General features: G+C 43.2%; 1 protein-coding gene across 1 annotated transcript in view; it reads left to right on the forward strand.

Moving 5' to 3' along the window:
* Positions 1-15,153, forward strand: part of TTC27 (tetratricopeptide repeat domain 27) — a 626,083-nt gene that overhangs the window by 462,941 nt on the left and 147,989 nt on the right. The window lies entirely within an intron of this gene.

A 15,153-nucleotide genomic window follows, 5' to 3' on the forward strand; every position in this document is an offset into this window, starting at 1 on the left:
TTTAAGACCTCATAAGGGGTATGCCCAGTGTGACGAGTTAAGCCTGGACTTTACATACAGTCCAGCATCGTGGGCAGGGTCACGCTTTATCTCACTGCTTTAATATTGAACACAGCTAGGTTTGAATTGTATTCACCTTAAAGTGTAAACTTTTCAAATTTGTCACTAAAATTCAACTGCTCAGAGCTCAGTCTCAGGTGGATGACATCACACCACTGGTCACATACTTTAATGTCACTTCCACCTAGGCCCCCCTATAAGGTGCTTCCTCTTGCCCTTTCGCTATGAGGATTCTTTACAAGATGGTCTAGACCTGGGGTACCACATACTTTTCATTCTTCCGAAGGCCCGAACAAAAAACAAAAAAGGTTTATAAAAAAAATAAAAATGACTATTTATACTAAGGTATGGACTTCCAGTTACAGGACTGAAAGAGTTTATCAATGGACCACAAGTGCGGTGACATCATCACACTTGTGCTCCATTAAGATATTTTAATCTCACAGTGGAAGATGGGATTGTAGTCTTTTCATTCACAGATTCTGTGAAGGGATCTGTAAGCACATGACATGACTGTGTGGGTGGAGTCTTTCATAGTCACAGCAAATTAAAGAGTATGCCAGGAGACTGTGGAAAGAACTGACCTCAATATGGGTGTAACCTGAAACATGGACAAAAAGTGGACTTAGTCTTTAATGCTTAAATTTCTATATACAGTTGAACAATATAATAAATGAATGAAAAAAATAGACTCCAAATGTATTTTAATTTTTGTGTATTTGTCAGGCTATAATAAAAACAGAACAGTTTTTTTTTTAACCACTTGCCTACTGGGCACTTAAACACCCCTCCTGCCCAGACCAAGTTTCAGCTTTCGGTGCTCTCACACTTTGAATGACAATTACTCCTTACTTAGTCCTTTTTTTCCCACAAATAGAGCTTTCTTTTGGTGGTATTTGATCACCTCTGTGTTTTTTATTTTTTGCGCTATAAATGAAAAAAGACAGAAAATTTTGAAAAAAATGCATTTTTCTTTGTTTCTGTGATAACATTTTTCAAATTATTAATTTTTCTTCATAAATTTTGGCCACACTTTATACTGCTACATATCTTTGGTAAAAAATAACCCAAATGAGTGTATATCATTTGGTCTTTGTGAAAGTTAGAGAGTCCACAAGCTGTTGTGCGAATCGCACAAAATTGATCACATATGATGTACTGGTGGTCTATCTCATTTCTTGTGACCCGAACAAGCCAGGAAAGTACAAATACCCCCCCAAATGACCCCTTTTTTGAAAGTAGACATTCCAAGGTATTTAGTAAGAGGCATAGTGAGCTTTTTGATGTTGTATTTTTTTCCCACAATTCTTTGCAAAATGAAGCTTTTTTATTTTAATTTTTCCACAAAATTGTCATAGTAATAGGTTATTTCTCTCACGTGGCATGTGTATACCACAAATAATGCCCAAAAAATAAATTCTGTTACTCCTCCTGAGTATTACAATACCACATGTGTGGGACTTTTCCACAGCCTGACCACATAGAAAGACCCAACATGCAGGGAGCACCGTCACGTGTTCTAGGAGCATAAATTACACATCTAACTTGTTGACTACCTATTACACTTTTGAAGGCCCTGGAGCACCAGGACAATGGCACGTGACACCAACGTGGCACTGATACATGGCACTGATGACAGATGCCACTAATACGTGGCACTGATACATGGCACTGATGACAGATGCCACTAATACGTGGCACTGATACTGATGACATGTGACACTTACGGATGGCACTAATACGTGGCACTGATGACAGATGGCACTTATACGTGGCACTAATACGTGGCACTGATGACAGATGGCACTAATACGTGGCACTGACACGTGACACTGATGACAGATGGCACTGATACCTGGCATTGATGACACGTGACACTGATAACAGATGGCACGTGACACTGACAGGTGGCACTGATTTCAGATGGCACTAATATGTGGCACTGATGACAGATGACACTATGTGGCACTGATGACACGTGGCACTATGTGGCACTGATGACAGATGGCGCTGACGACAGATGGCACTTATACGTGGCACTGGGGACAGGTGGCACTGACAGGTGGCACTGACAGGTGGCAGTGGGGGCAGATGACAGTGGGGGCAGTGGGGACAGATGGGCACTTTATTTTCCTTTTTTTATTTATTTCTTTTTTTACACTAACCGCTGTGAGATCTCACAGCGGTTCATCTCTCCCTCCTCACACGCTGTCTGTGTGAGGTGGGAGAGCAGCGATGAGAGACGATCTCATATGTTTACATATGAAATAAACTCTCATTGGACATGGCGATCGTGCTGTAAACGGCCGCTGTGATTGGCCGCTTACAGCGATCTGTGACTGGCTGTGTCCGGGGGACACGGCCAGCACAGAACTTCCCTGATGCGCGCCCGCGGGACGGCCTCCCGGCAGTTAGCGTCCGCTCTGTAGCCGTCTTTCGGCTATAGGGCCGGCGCGAAGTGGTTCATGAAAACACTCTGCCAATTAAAAAACGTAATACAGTATGAAAACATATTATTTAGTATTGCAAATTAGGCTGAATGTTGCAAACCATCTCTGCGTAATACACACATGGAAACATGGCTCTCTATGGTGAAAGCTACACTACAAGTAGCTTGCAGTAGCGGTTAGTAATGATTCATCCCACACACTTGGAGCATTGTGCTGGCATTTCCAATTATTCACACCTGTTAGTTACCTATTAGGCTTAAAACTGGAATGCAGTTTTCAGCCGGGTACACACAGGCTGAATGTCGGCTGGTTCAGCAGAAACCGACTGACATTCAGTCAGTGTGTACAGCAGTTTGTCCGACAGAAGACGGCTTAACGTCTGACTTCTGTCGAATGGGCATACTGGAAAACCAGCAGCCAACTGGCATCCGATCAGTGCTTCGTTCAGCCCGCTGGGTTGAAGGAGAAAAAACAATAGTGTGTACCAGGCTTTACATATAGTGATAAATAGTTCCCACAAAAAGTATAAAAAAAAAAGAAAAGTGTAATTAAAGAGTAACTCCACTTTTGTTGAGAAAAAAAAAAAAACATTCCCTTCTGGGTGATCTATATACATTACAGGGATTTTAAGGCATCTATCTATCAGACAATCTAGCAGATTGCTACCTTTTTGTTATTGTGAAGAAAAACCTCCTTAAACCAGCTTAATCGCATACTCTGAATTGGAGGGGCTGATTCATTAATAATCAGATGATGCACTTTCTGTGTTCTAATGAGAAAAGTTGTATTGTCTGCATCCCTTTAGAAGGGATTAACCCTTGGTCTCACCAAAACTTAAATTTCTATCACAGGGGGTGCCTAATCTGACTTGTATCTTAGTGCAGACTTCTGGGAAAATCGGCGAGCCAATAACAAAAGCAAGAAATTACATTTTTCAAGGTGTTTTGTACACCATCTGTGTAGCCATATTGCATTGAATTTTACAGGAAATTACAGCGCTGTAGATTGAAACAGGTTATTTTTATAATTTTATATTACAACATGACTTGTGTAGCAATTGTATAAGCTATATTCTTTTTTAGTTTGCTATATTTTCCCATGAAAGTGGAGTTACTCTTTTAGTATTCATGCAGCACATTTACTAATGTGTTCTCTCCAGCTAATTTTTAAGGCATTTTTGCACATTTTCTTGTGTAGAGCTAATCTTTATATGAACTATGCGCTCCTTTCATTATACATGATGAGAGTGGTCTGGCCAAATTTTTAGATCACCCATAGATGTGGTGATATATTTGTTTAGCTGAGGTCCAGCTCACTGCGGCATACACCCTGTTTTTAATTTAGGTATTTTGTTTTGTCTGGAGATATCATTCCTGGCAAGCATACCGGGGTCTGTGTATAATAATATAATGCCTATTCATTGCCATGTTGTTTAGATCATATATTAAAAATTCTTGGCACAGTTTCAATGCATTTTGAAAGCACTGCATTGTTTCTCCTTTTTTTTCCAAGTATCCAGTTTCTGTATAGTGCCAGAGTTTATGCACTACAGCTCATTGTCTGTGCATGTATAAGTCGCTGTTCTTTGTCTTTGTGAACTAGAAACAGACAACCCCTCCCTGTAATTATTAAACAGGATCATATATATATATATATATATATATATATATATGTATATATATATATTTTTTTTTTTTTTTTTTTTTAGAACTGTGACAGAGTTTATGAGACATTGTCAATACATGTGTATTGTTTACTTTGTGCCGATTTGTAAAGTATGGATGCACCGATATATCAGCCACCTGAAAATTATTGGGCGAAAATAGGATTATGGGTATTTTGCCGATAGACCAAAAAAAAAAAGTGTGGATAATGGCATGCTGCATCCCATTAACTTCAATGCAAAAGCGCCCACTATTGACTTCAATGCAAAATCGCATCCTATTGACTTAAATGCAGGATTGCGTCCCATTGACTTCAATGCATAAACACCTCCTATTAACTTGTGTTTTTAGTGCATCCTGAGTTTTTGGTTTCTGTATTGGAATTTTCCTTTTGGGTGCACCACTAATGTAAAGTTGTGAATACTGTACAGTATAAACTTCTTTACAAAAGATCTTGTTACTACCATTGTTTTCTATTACTTTTATTGGGATGCAAAATTGCGTCCCCTTAACTTCAGTGCAGGATCGCCTCACCTTGACTTCAATGCATAAATGCCCCTTATTAACTTCTATGCAAAAATGTGCCCCATTGACTTCAATGCAAAAATGCCAGCCACATTAATTACATTTCTTTAAAAGCTGTCCATTTTGGTTTTAGACCAAGTGCATCCTGAATTTTTGGTTTCAGTACTGAAATTTTCTTTTTGGTGCACCGCTAATGTAAAGTTGTGAATACTGCACAGTATACAGTATTTACAAAAGATCTTCTTACTACCAGTGTTTTATATTAGCTTTATTAAAGTGGAGGTCAAGACTTCGGAATAAAGATATTGTTTAGTAGAGAAAACTCAATACATACATTAAATGTTAGAAAAGAAAAAAAGGAGACCCTACGGGACTTTAAATGAAATCATGACCCGGTAAGGTCATGCATTTCCATCCCTTTTATCGAGAACAGGGGGGCAAGGAAGTTGGGACTTTGTGTGAAGCACAAGATAGCAATTGGATAATTGAGGCTGAACGAGGTAATTGTATGCACATAAATAGCTTATAAGCATACACATACTGTTGGTATCAGAATAAATGGTAGGTACAATGACAAAAGTATCCATAATAATGCAATTGTCTCAGAGTATGACAACTGGTGTCAAATAGTCAAAAATTATACAAAGTAACAAAACAGTAAATACATTGATACAAAATTGTCATGAATAAAGCTCTAATAAAATTCTATAGTTCCACCACAGCAAGGTTAGATAAAATAATAATTACAAGATGATGTTTGCAAGACCTAAGGCCTCACTGAGCCTGTTAAGGGTAATAGTAGTATCGTAACTTGAAAATCTGAATGTGTATAGATGAGAACACGACATTAAACAGCTCTACGTGTTTCGTGGCTGACACGCCACTCATCAGGAGCATGCACGTGGTAATCTAAAGTAAAAATGATGGGGACATAGTCAATAATTATAATAATACAAAGGGGTGGGATGAAGCCCAGAGTAGCACCGGATTATATACTTACTAGTGGAGATCTGTCAGTTAATAGTGTGATAGCGGGGTGCCAGGGCATCCAATAACACCCCCAACCGGGAGCCCTGGCAGACAACCCACCTTAGGCGCACACGCAGGCACAGATCCAGGTGGGCATGGAACTACAGGGCAAGTCTATGTGAAGGTGAAAAGAGATTAACCTAGACTAATAGTCACTGAGGTGACTAAAAGATAAAGAAGGATGAGAAGAAAAGAAGACACCCGTGTTAGTGAGAAAAATGGGAATTGTGATGCTGGGAAACAAAACAGACAGCCAAAAGGGTTGCCAAAAAACAGTGACAAAAGCATGAATGAATCAATTAAATAGAAACCAGGGACTACCAGTTAAAGAAAATGCAGAGGTGTAGGTGTACCTATATCAACAAAAGGACCAAGAGGAGGAGAAATTCAAAGTTGTGTAATTGAGTGGTGAGAGCCATTAAATGTTGTAATTCCTAAAAAAATTATTATGAAAGTACAATGAAATTGTCTAGGTCAGGTTACATGATCAAACTGTCCTGTTCCATCTTTCAAAAATGTAGCCTAGCAGGAGGGATTTTTGGCAGAAGCTCAGAGGGTTACATAAAATGTAGTTACATGACATGGGGGCAGATTTGCTATACAGAGGGATCAGCAGGAATAACACTGGAGGAAACTATGCTGTCATGGATGCAACTAATGGAGAGGTACCTCCAACACACAATTGGAGTCTTGGTGGCCCTGATATGACTGAATAGACACAATATTATTGTGGTGCCACCACCATAACCCATAGAAACTGCTGAGTTTAAGGCTAGGTTCACACCTGTGCCTTTGCTTCTTTCTTTAATTTTTGCATATTTTCTTGCGCAGCTGTATGTGTTTTTCATGGGGTTCTTTTGTTTTTGCTAATGACCATCTATAAAATAATTTTTTGTTCAGTGACAATGCAACAGGAATATTTTATATGTTGAAGCATCAGTTTAATATGCATACATTAACACATGCATTAAAGTTACGTCCGGAAGAAACTTATGTTTGCTTTCTTTCTGTGTGGTCCGATAACTGTCCCAATCCTCATACACCTCCACTGTCATGCCCCTTCATGCTTGTTGCAAGTTTTGTAGGTTGTCAAATGAGTCATAGAGGAAAGGTCTTGCTCTTACAAGCTGGATTAGCACTTCTGTGTTAACTATACTGTGGCTTTCTCAGTTCCTTGTTATGTGCACCCTATAGACTAAATGTTGCTAGCAAGAGGCGTCTTGTTATGCTACAAAACACATAGAAAATGTGCCAAAACAGTTGATGTTATTCTGTGGATTCAAAATTGCACTATCTGCACCAAAAAAGTGCCTGCAAGCTCTTACAAAATCACACTGTAGGAAAGCACAGTGTTGTGAACGGGACCCATAGGAACAAAATGAGAAACGGCTTGTGATTTGTTGTTGCTCTAAAGCAAATGTGTAAGGCCGCGTACACACGCGCGGACTGTTCGCCCAACTTTGTCCGTCCAACAGTTTCGGCAAACAGTCCGCTCAAACTTAGCATGGACGGACATGGCCACACACGACGGACGAACAGTTTGCTGAAACCGTGCGCGATGACGTGAACGGCACGTACGACGGGACGAAAAATACGACGTCCTATACACTGCATTATAGCTTTCGGCGTGAAAATCCTTTCTGAGCATGCGCGCAACTTTGTTTGACGAACAAGCCTACACACGGGGCGGACTGTTCGCTCAAACAAGGTTTCAGCGGACAGTTTTACGGAATTTCCGAAAAACCTTGTCCGTCCAACTGTCCGCTGAAACTGTCCGCTGAAAGCCCACACACGAGCGGACTGTCCGCCCAAACACTGTTCAGCGGACAAAGTTGGGCGAACAGTCCGCGCGTGTGTACGCGGCCTAACAAATCACACAGTTGAATGGAATGTGAATGGAGCCTAAAACCATGAAGTTAGTACCTTATACAGTATCTCACAAAAGTGAGTACACCCCTCAAATTTTTGTAAATATTTTATTATATCTTTTCATGCTACAACACTGAAGAAATTACACTTTGCTACAATGTAAAGTAGTGAATGTACAGCTTGTATAACAGTGTAAATTTGCTGTCCCCTCAAAATAACTCAACACAGCCATTAATGTCTAAACCATTGGCAACAAAAGTGATTACACCCCTAAGTGAAAATTTCCAAATTGGACCCAATTAGCCATTTTCCCTCCACAGTGTCATGTGAGAATCTTTAATGTTACAAGGTCTCAGATGTGACTACGGAGCCAGGTGTGTTAAATTTGGTGTTGTCTCTCTCATGCTGGTCACTGGAAGTTCAACGTGGCACCTCATGGCAAATAACTCTTTGATGATCTGAAAAAAAGAATTGTTGCTCTCCATAAAGATGGCCTAGGCTATAAGAAAGATTTCCAAGACCCTAAGACTGAGCTGCAGCATGGAGGCCAAGACCATACAGTGGTTTAACAGGACAGGTTCTACTCAGAACAGGCCTCATCATGGTCGACCAAAGAAGTTGAGTGCATATGCTCAGCGTCGTATCCAGAGATTGTTTTTGGGAAATAGACATATTAGTGCTAAGAGCATTGCTGCAGAGGTTGAAGGGGTGGGGAGTCAGCCTGTCAGTCCTAAGGACTAAGGCAGACTAAAAACATGGATTACTAGAACCATGTCCTGTTGTCCGATGAGACCAAGATAAACTTATTTGGTTCAGATGGTGTCAAGCGTGTGTGGCAGCAACCAGGTGAGGGGTACAAAGACAAGTGTGTCTTGCCTACAGTCAAGCATGGTGGTGAGAGTGTCATGGGCTGAGGCTGCATGAGTTCTGCCAGCACTGGGGAGCTACAGTTCATTGAGGAAACCATGAATGCCAACATGTCCTTTGACATACTGAAGCAGAGCATGATCCCATCTCTTCGGAGACTGGTCCGCACGGCAGTACTCCAACATGATAATGACCCCAAACATACCTCCAAGATGACCACTGCCTTGCTAAAAAGCTGAGGGTAAAGGTGATGGACTGGCCAAGCACGTCTCCAGACTTAAACCCTATTGAGCATCTGTGGGGCATCCTCAAACAGAAGGTGGAGGAACGCAAGGTCTATAACATCCACCAGCTCCGTGATGTTGTCATGGAGGAGTTGAAGAGGACTTCAGTGGCAACCTGAGAAGCTCTGGTGAACTCCATGCCCAAGAGGGTTAAGGCAGTGCTGAAAAATAATGGTGGCCACACAAAATATTTCCACTTTGGGCCCAATTTGGACATTGGTAAAAAATGCCCCCACCGTCTTCTGGGGAAAGCTCTGGTTCAGACTCGGGCCCCGCTGTGGCTGGTGGCCCCTGTTCTGACATGTCAGAGGATGCAGACCAGGACCATTCGGACAGTGAGAATGACTCTGTGTCCGGGTCATCGCAGGAAAAAGCGATTGTAGGAGCACTTATCGTAGCGGTGCGGAGTACCCTAAAGATGGAGGATACGGTGGGGGCATCTACAGAGGTGTAGGTCCCTTTCAGGCCCCACAAGCCAGGCCATACGGCTATTTTGATAAGTTTATTTACAAGAAGTAGGGAAACCGCAGTGGGCCTTTTCAGTCCCGAAATGCATTGGCGGTGTGTTACACCTTTGAGGAGAGTTTCCTGGAGAAATGGACATCTTCTCCAATTGTTGACTCCCTGGTATCCAGGTTAAATAAGGTAACCACAATTCTGGTGGAAGGGACCCCTGCTTTCAAGGACCCTACTGTCAGGAGGGCCAAGGCGGTTACCCGGTCCATGTTTACGGTGGTGGGGTCATTATTGTGGCCAGTGTTAGCCACGGCCCTGGTGTCACAGACGCTTACTGAATGGGCTAAATTGTTGCACCGTGAGTTGGAGAAGCAACAGGCTTCCCCGGTCTGCGTGGAACTGGCAGACCAGTTGGTGCAGGGCCTTAAGTATGTCTGGGATGCGGCCTTACATATGGCCCCCTTGCTCTCTACAGCCTCAGTATCAGCAGTAGTGCTGCATCGCCTGATTTGGCTGAAATGCTGGTCTGCGGACCAGGCATCTATGAAAGCACTGGCAGACTTGCCCTTCCAGGGAGAGAGGCTATTTGGAGCCTCGCTGAAGGACATTATTAATAATGTTACTGGGGGTACAGTTCCCACAGTAATGTTACTGCTCCCACAGTTCAGGAAATGTAAGGAGCCACGCCGTAGACAAGGGCCTTCCTTTTCCACTCAGAAGCGGATTTTTCGTCCACCCGGGTCGGCAGGTAAGCGTTCCCAGTCCGACAAGGTGCCCGCTGAGGGACAAAAGCATCCCTGGTTTTGCAAGCTGAACAAGCCTGCAAGCAAATCTGTTACCGCATGAGGGTTCGCCCCCACCCGACTCTGGGGTGGGGGTTTGCCTTTGGGAGTTTGCAGCTCGGTGGACATCCCTACTTTCCGACCAGATTTTTTTTCCCTCCAACCTTCATCTTCTTCTGGCTCATCAGGAAGCCCTGTTCGGGGCAGTACAGACCTGCTGCTGCGTGGGGTGATAGTGCCTGTACCAACGCCGGAAAGGTTTCAGGGATTCTAGTCCAATCTGTTTGAGGTTCGTCTGGTCCTGGATCTCAAGGCCCTCAACAGCTTTGAGAAAGTACAAAGGTTCAGGATGGAATCAGTTTGCTCAGTGGTTGCTGCACTTTATCAGGGGGATTTTCTGGCGTCCCTGGACATCAAGGACACATACTTGCATATCCCCATATTCATCAAGCATCAGAGATTTCTGTGATTTGCAGTCGGGAATGAGCACTACCAATTTGTAGCTCTCCCTTTTGGCCCTGCGTTGGCACCGAGGGTCTTCACCAAGGTGCTAGCCCCAATTTTGGCTTTGCTAAGGCAGCGAGGGATCACAATGTTGGGTTACCTGGAGGGGGTCATGCTCTGCTTCAATATGTCACTGTACATGTTGGCATTCATGGTTCCCTCAATGAACTGTAGCTCCCCAGTGTCGGCAGCACTCATGCAACCTCAAACCATGACACTCCCACCACCATGCTTTACTGTAGACAAGACACACTTGTCTTCGTATTACTCACCTGGTTGCACCACACACGCTTGACACCATCTGAACCAAATAAGTTTATCTTGGTGTCATCAGACCACAGGCATGGTTCTAGTAATCCCATGTCCTTAGTCTGCTTGTTTTGAGCAAACTGTGGGCATTGTGCCTCATCTTTAGAAGAGGCTTCCTTCTGCGACGATAGCCATGCAGACCAATTTGATACAGTGTGCAGCGTATGGTCTGACCACTGACAGCCTGACCCCCCACCCCTTCAACCTCTGCAGCAATGCTGGCAGCACTCATACGTCTATTTTCCACAGGCAACCTCTAGATATGATGCTGAGCACATGTACTTCTTTGGTTTACCATGGTGTAACCTGTTCTGAGTGGAACCTGTCTTGTTAAACCGATTTATGGTCTTGGCCACTGTGCTGCAGCTCAGTTTCAGGCTCTGATATATAAACACAAGTACAGTGGGGAAAATAGTTATTTGATCCCCCGCAGGATTTTTAAGTGAGGGGCCTGTTATTTTTATCATAGTATTTTAAATGATAGAGACAGAATATCAACCAATCCTGAAATCAAACCCAGAAAAAACACATGATACAAATGTTATAAATTGTGTTGCAGTTCCGTGACTTAGTACTTTGTGGAGAAAGCCTTGTTGGCAAGCACAGAGGTAAGACGTTTTATGTAGTTGGTGACCAGGTTTGCACACATTTCAGGAGGGATTTTTGTCTACTTTTCCTTACAGATCATCTGTAAATCCTTAAGGTTTCCTGGCTGTTGCTTGGCAACTCGAAGTTTCCACTCCTTCCATAAATTTTCTATAGGATTAAGGTCTGAAAACAAGCTAGGCCACGCCTTGACTTTTATGTGCTTCTTGAGCCAGTTTTCTGTTGCCTTGGCGGTATGTTTTCAGTCATTATCATGCTGGAAGACCCATCCACAACCCATCAGCAATGTTCTGGCTAAGGGAAGAAGGTTCTCAGCCAAGATTTTACAATACATGGCCCCATCCATTGTCCATAGTCGGCCTGTACCTTTAGCACCCTTTAGCAGAGAAACTGCCCCAAAGCATAATGTTTCCACCACTGTGTTTAAATATAAGGCTGGTGTGCTTATGGTCATAGTCAGCATTTTTCTTCCTCCAAACACGGCGAGTTGAGTTAATGCCAAAGAGCAATTTTGGTCTCATCTGACCACAGCACTTTATCCCAATCCTTCTCTGAATCATTTAGATGTTCACTGGAAAACTTGAGACGGGCCTGTACATGTGCCTTCTTGAGGAGGGGGAGACCTTGCGGACGCTGCAGCATTTCAATCCATGGCAGCGTATTGTGTTACCAATGGTTTGTTTGATGACTGTGGTCCCATCTGCCCTGAGATCATTCATAAGCTCCTCCAGTGTAGGATGGGCTCATCCCTCATGTTTCTCATGATCAGCCTTACCCCATGAGGCAAATTCTTGCATTGAGCTCCAGACCGAGGGCAATGGATGGTATTTTGTATTTGCGAATAACTGCTCCAACAGTTGGTCTCCTTTTTGCCAAGCTTCTTTCTGATGGTCTTGTAGCCCTTTCCATCCTTGTGCAGGTCTACAATCTTATCCCTGACATCCTTTTACAGAGCTTTGGTCTTGCCTATAATCGAGGGCTTTGAATGGAAGAAAGAGATTCTGTCTTTTATACACATAATGAGTTGTCGTTAGGAGCACCTTCTTAAAATGAAAGGACTAATCTGTGTACCACTGCAGCCATCTGTGGCAGCCATAATTATTGTTAGTTGGTAGGGTATCAAATACTTATGTTACTCACTGAACTGCAGCTCAATTTATAACATTTGTATCCTGTGTTTTTTTTCTGGATTTTTGGTTGATATTCTGTCTCTATCATTTAAAATACACCTATGATAACAATTATAGACCCTTAATTTCTTTGTAAGTGGGCAAACTTACAAAATCTGCAGAGGATCAAATAATTATTTTCCCCGCTGTGTTTGTAGCGGTCTCTAAGTCAGAAAGTACCTGAATTTGGCTTAGTTTCAGCCTTTTGCATTTCCTGTGCAGCATATCTCCGGGGGGGGGTGGGGGGGGGGAGTACAAGTTGCCAATCAGGTTTGTTGTAAGCATGCTGATAGAAGAAAAAGGTAGAGTGACAAAAAAGTGAGCTAATTAGTGTGCTTCTTCCCCTTTCATAGTCCTCAGGATGGAAGTAGGGAGGAGAAATGAAAGTGAAACTGCAGAAGAGAACAATCAGTCCCTCTTCCCTACCAGACAGGACTGCTTTTTTTTTTTTTTTTACAGCTTTTTATAACTCTCCAAAATAAACATGCTGTTGCAGGTAAAATGTCTGTCTTATATGTATTTTGTCAGTGTATTTAGTTGTTTTACCTGGAGTTCAACTTTAAAGCAAAACTGTGGCTAGGCGATTCAGATAGGTAAACTTTCTAAATGAGCAGTAAATAAGTGCAACCATAATAATGACTATATGGGTTATACGCTACCTACTGGTGGATGGACACTGGCAGATAGTCAAACAGGAAGTCCACTTCTATATAACCCCTCCTACACAGCAAGGACCTCAGTTTTTTCTCCAGTGTCTGTAAGGTGGAATGGCCACTGGTGTGATGCATGTGCTTGGAGGTCTGGATGGTTCTGTTTAAAATCATGGACTTCATTTGGATCCATTTGAAAAAGCTATCAGCCAAAATGGATGGTACCCGAACCTCCGTGGAAGGAGAGAAGGTTCCTCGAGGTTTGCCTGTAATATGGCCTTACAGTGCTGGACCCTGCATAACCCTGTGCAGTGTTTGTTCTGACCAAGGTGCTTTCCTGCAGGGTGCGATAGACAGGTCCGCATTAAGGGGGATCCAGTACCTGAAGGTCTTTTATGACAAAGCTCACTGTGATGGGTGAAGATTGGTCTCTATTTAAAAAAAAAAGAGAGATCTGACAGTGGCCACTGGGGGCAGTGTGCTGTTTAACAATGCTTTGTACTTCTTAGTCATGTGGGCTGCTGTTTCTCCTCCAGCCACTAGAGGGCTCGATCAGTATGGATTATTTTTATATAGGCAGGAAGTGGAAGGGAGCGGCCATGTTAAGCATGCCATTTGGTCGACTGCTTCTGCAGGGCCTCTTGAGACATAACAGCAGCACATGGATACTAGTGAAGTGTGAGTACTTACTATGGGAGGAATGTGTGGTCAGACAAGTCTTGATTATATGTTGCATATTTACTGCTTAATTCGGGGGGGGGGGGGGCTGTACAACTGTAAGTCGATACAGCCCTAGCAGTGCATTTTAAAGTGTTGGATCTTCAGAATACTGTGCATTTGGCACAAAAATAGTATTGGGCCTGGTGCAGTTGAACAGGTGCATACTTGCAAACTTCAGAATAATGTGCATTTGGTCTGCAGGAGCTTACTTTTTAGACTGGAGCAGGAAAAGGCTGTTTGGCATGCATATGTGCTAAACTAGTGTAGCGGCGGCTCCTGAAGAGCATGCGCTATGCGCTTTTTATAAAATTAAAGTTGCCTAAACTGCAGTTTGGTTTGGGTGTAATTATCTAAATTGGGCCTCAGCATCAGTCTGACTGGACTGTGAGATGTTCAGCCTGGCCACAGGGGGCACTGTCTCTTTTGGCAGGCATGGAACTGTGGTCTGGTCAGGCATTTAAGTTACTCTCTCTCGGAGCCCGCCCAGTGGGAAGGGCGCTCTCGCTGTGCTTCTGGGAGAGGGTATATAAGATGCGGATGTCACGTGGTTCGGGGGTTTTGGTCCAGTATGATGTGCTGATTACGTGGTCCTGGTCCTCCTGACCAGCCCCCAGGAAGGCTATGGCCTGGGGTGTGGATCCACCTGACTTTAATGTCTTGGAGCTGGCTAGCCCAAGGCAAGGAAACTAAAGGAGAAGTCTGAGGTGGTTGGGTGTCGTCTCCGGTTCGGGAGAGACCCAGTGTACTTCGAGCATTCCAGGAGAGGATTCCTTAGAAGAACACGACATACGGATTGGTTTTCTTAGCAAGACCCTGGAAGGGCTGAAGTAACCGAGAGAATCCGGTCTTGTCGATACCGCCAAGCAGGCTGAAAGATCCAGGTATCCTACAAGTGTTTCAAGTTTAGTTTCCCTACATGTTCTGCAACAACGTCTGTGGCAAAGACTTTGTTCCTGAGTAAACACCAAGTTGGCTGCTAGGCCTTGTGAGAGAGAGACTGTCCAGCTTGAGTGATCATCCAGCTGCGAATGGCTATTCTCTGGATGCAGTCAACGTAAGCAAGTTCTTTAAAGTTTTTGGACTTTGACACTAAGAGTACCTGAACTTCCTTTTCCAACCCTCTGATCCCAAGTTGAAAGACTGTTCAATTGTCTGAGTTTTGCAAATAAAATCCATTCAAGTGGATCTATTGTCAGTCTCAAGTTACTG

Source organism: Lithobates pipiens, unplaced genomic scaffold (genome assembly GCF_037356315.1).
Source record: "Lithobates pipiens isolate NorthernLeopardFrog02 unplaced genomic scaffold, aLitPip1_a1.2 Scaffold_18, whole genome shotgun sequence".
NCBI classification, from domain to species: domain Eukaryota; kingdom Metazoa; phylum Chordata; class Amphibia; order Anura; family Ranidae; genus Lithobates; species Lithobates pipiens.